We start from the raw sequence: 4,138 nt of genomic DNA, 5'->3' as shown, positions 1-4,138 counted from the left end.
AAAAAAAAAAAAAAAAAACCAGAACAAAACAAAACAAATCCCAGGAGTTCAAGAGTTCAAGACCAGCCTGGGCAACAAAGCAAAACCTCATCTTTAAGATAAATAAATAAATACATAAATAGATGTAGAATGGATAAATTGTGGTATATTTATATATTGGGTATATTGCAAAAACAGACAAAACTTAACTGGTGATAGAGCTCAGAATACTGATGATATTTGGAGGGGAATATTGACTGAGTAAACTTGCTAGAAATATTTGGTATTTTAATCTGGGTGCTGGTTACATGGTATACACATATGTAATATCCCTAAAAATTCATCAAGCTGTATACTTAGGCTGGGTGTGGTGGCTCATGCCTGTAATCCCAGCACTTTCGGAGGCTAATGCAGGGGGATCACCTGAGGTCAGGAGTTCAAGACCATCCTGGCCAACATAGTGAAATCCCCTCTCTACTAAAAATACAAATTAGCTGGGCATTGTGATGGGCACCTATAATCCCAGCTACTCAGGAGGCTGAAGCAGAATCTCCTGAAGCCGGGAGGCAGAGGTTGCAGTGAGCCAAGATCACGCCACTGCACTCCAGCCTGGGCAACAGAGCAAGACTCCACCTCAAAAAATGAATAAAAATAAAAGGCCAGGCACGGTGGTTCACACCTGTAATCTAGCACTTTGGGAAGCCGAGGCAGGTGGATTGCCTGAGCTCAGGAGTTCAAGACCAGCCTGGGAAACATAGTGAAACTCCGTCTCTACTAAAATATAAAAAATTAGCCAAGAGTAGTGGTGGGTGCCTGTAGTCTCAGCTACTCGGAAGGCTGAGGCAGGTGAACTGCTTGAACTCAGAAGGTGGAAGTTGCAATGAGCCGTGATCGAGCCACTGCACTCCAGCCTAGGCAACAGAGCAAGACTCTGTCTCCAAAAAAAAACAAAAAAAACTAAAAATAAATAAATAAGATAAAAATACAAAAAAAAAATTAGCTGGGCATAGTGGCACATGCCTGTAATCCCAGCTACTCAGAAGGCTGAGGCAAGATAAATTTTTTTTTTTTTTTTTTAGACGGAGTTTCGCTCTTGTTACCCAGGCTGGAGTGCAATGGCACGATCTCGGCTCACCGCAACCTCCGTCTCCCGGGTTCAGGCAATTCTCCTGCCTCAGCCTCCGGAGTAGCTGGGATTACAGGCACGCGCCACCATGCCCAGCTAATTTTTTGTATTTTTTTTTTTAGTAGAGACGGGGTTTCACCATGTTGACCAGGATGGTCTCGATCTCTTGACCTCGTGATCCACCCGCCTCGGCCTCCCAAAGTGCTGGGATTACAGGCTTGAGCCACCGCGCCCAGCCAAGATAAATTGTTTGAACTGGGGAAGTGGAGGTTGCAGTGAGCCGAGATCACGCCATTGCACTCCAACCTGGACAACAAGAGTGAAACTATGTCTCAAAAAAAAAAAAAAGTTGTATACTTAAAGTGCGTACTTTAACTTATGCAGCAACAAAAAAATAACAAGGGACAGTAACATTCTTGCCCCCAAAATGTGTGACTTTATATCATCTTAAATAAAAATTTTAAAGCAGAACATTTCCAATATACATTAAAATATATAAATCTGAAAATATTGGTATACCATTTAAAATTACTCCCTGTAGACCAAGAATTTAAGTACCACACTTTGGTTAATGCATTCCAGGCACTCTGGGGGTTTTATATAAGCTGGTGCTTGGATGCTGGCAACCTGGAGAAATGCTGAGGCCAAGTGGAAATTGTGTAGCTAGGATCCTGCTTTGTCACCAGCCTGGGCTGGGGTTATTGAATGCCAGTGCTCTGCTTCAAGGCACATGCCAGAAGCCTGGAGGGCGGGGAGGGAGATGAACTGGGAAAGGGGGCAAAGAAAAAGGGCCAAGGGCAGATTCCCTCACACTCTGGCCCTTCGCCCAAGTCTTGGACTCCTGACCTCACCACAGACAAAATTGATGTAAAACAAGCCAATTGGTGTCCAAGTGGGAAGGGTGCCAGCCATAATTTTTGCTTCCCAAGGAATCAATAATACTCATTCTTATGATTCATGTTCATCCTGTTTTATTCCAAAGCACTTTACCGAAAAGCCCCTTGGCCCAGACAAAAAGCTCAGGGCTAGGAGCCAGGACACCTGGACTCCAGATCTGCATGTGGAAGATTTGGAACGTTCTTGGGGGGTCCCAGGTTCTCTCACTGTAATGCCATCTGCAGAGGATTTCAAGTTTTACGTACATCATCTCATTTGACCTTCATCCTTGGTGAGAGAAGCAAAATAAATAGGATTGCTATTCTAACTTTACAGATATGGAAACTGAGATCAGGCAAGGTTAATAAGACACTCAGAGGCCGGGCATGGTGGCTCATGCCTGTAATCCCAGCACTTTGGGAAGCCAAGGCGGGTGGATCACCTGAGGTCAGGAGTTTGAGACCAGCCTGCCCAATATGATGAAATCCATCTCAAAATAATAATAATAATAATAACACTCAGATTCACACACTATTAAGAAGAGGTAAAGCTGGGACTTTTGATTCTAAACCTTTTGCTCTTTCCTACTCAAAACAATAAAATCACTGTTACGCCTCACTTTTCCTTTTTTCTACATATTATAATAGGGTGTGTGTGTGTGTCTGTAGAGGCAGGGTCTTGCAATGTTGTCTAAGCTGATCTCAAACTCCTGGGCTCAAGTGATCCTCTCGCCTCGGTCTCCTAAAGTGCTGGGATTACAGGTGTGAGCCTGGCCCACCAAGCCTCACTTTTAGCCCAGTGTGAATCTGCACAAATTGCCCTGTGTGTGTTCCAAGGGCCGATCTGGGTTTGTAAGGGCAGAAACGTGCAATTCCTTGGTGAGGTGGAGGTGGTCGGTGGCTCTTTGACAAAAAAAAATGCCAAATGATGAAAACAAAATTCAGTTCAGGGTCTTCACCAGGCCCTGCAAGTGAGGGGCCTAGAAGCTGAAATTTCATTAGCATCTAGTGGTATATCCGCTTCTTCTACATGCCAATGCCCTCAAAAAAAAAAAAAAAGAAAGAAAGAAAGAAAAGAAAAGAACAGGACACACCAGATCTTGACAGTGTTTCCTTCCTGTTTGTGAAACGTGACAGAAGGGGGATGTGGAAGTCCTGGGAAAGGAATATCATTTCTCCCAGGAGACAAGAGGAATTACAGCAGCAGAGAGGCAGGCCGAGTGAAGGAGAAGGCTGCGTGCCAGGGGAGAGTAGAAAGGGGCTGGGTGACCTAGCTGGCTGAGATGCGGGCAGTAGAGTGTCGGTGTGGGAGACTGGTAGCCTGAGAGCCAGGAGCAATGGCGCTGCCCCAGGAGCTGTGACCCAGGCTGGAGGCTGGGCCTGTTGGAAGCAGGCTTCCTTCAGACGGTCTTTGGCTCCCTGCGTCCTGTCCTGATAACCTTTCCTCTGAGAAGGGGAGGCAAAGACAGACAACCACGGCCATGGCAGTGCAAGGGTGGGCGGTGGACCCCGTCCAAGCCTTTCATCACCGGCCTGCAGGATAGTGAACTGGGGGAGGTCTCGGTGGAGGCTGCCCCGCTGCCGCCGGGGCAGCGAGGTCGGGGTGCCGAGCTCCCCTGGCGGCTGCCCGCCGCCGCCGGGGGGCAGCGCCTGCGGCCTGCTTTCCCAGGGCTGGCCGAACCTTTTTGACAAACTGATTGCGTGGCAGGGATTGGCTGGTCCGGGCGTGACGCCGGTAACAACAAAGGTGGAGTTGGAAGAAATTAGATTAAAGGAGAGGAAAAAAATTAAAGGGGGAGCTGGCAGAGGACAGGAGGTAGAGACCGAGGGGGAGATTCGCGAAGCGCTGTCTCTCCCGATTCCGACTACCCCACGCCCCAACCCCAGAAGATTCCTCGCACAAACCCACTGGGATTTTGCTCTTTCCCCCACCCCGGCCCAGTGGCCGATGCCGGGGTAGGAAGGATAGCCGCTGCTTCTTGAAAAATCCCGAAACTCCCACCCTGACACCCCTCACTACGACCCAGGGGGAGAACTTTTTGCTCGGACTCCTCGGATCCCAAACCCAGAGAAGAGGGGAACATTGAGAAGCTCGTCCCAAAACCCGGAAGGCCCTCGCAGAGCACGGAGATCGGATAAGGCGGGGTGCTCCCCTGGT

At 48.1% G+C, this 4,138-nt stretch overlaps 1 pseudogene; it reads left to right on the top strand.

Moving 5' to 3' along the window:
- The window catches only part of LOC108294283, a 9,743-nt pseudogene extending 6,074 nt beyond the window's left edge, over positions 1 to 3,669 (top strand).
- Positions 3,670 to 4,138: the final 469 nt, after the last annotated feature.

This window comes from Cebus imitator, unplaced genomic scaffold (assembly GCF_001604975.1).
Source record: "Cebus imitator isolate Cc_AM_T3 unplaced genomic scaffold, Cebus_imitator-1.0 Scaffold573, whole genome shotgun sequence".
In the NCBI taxonomy this organism is placed as follows: domain Eukaryota; kingdom Metazoa; phylum Chordata; class Mammalia; order Primates; family Cebidae; genus Cebus; species Cebus imitator.
The sequence above is the reverse complement of the archived record's forward strand: the minus strand, read 5'-3'. Positions and strand labels throughout refer to the sequence as shown.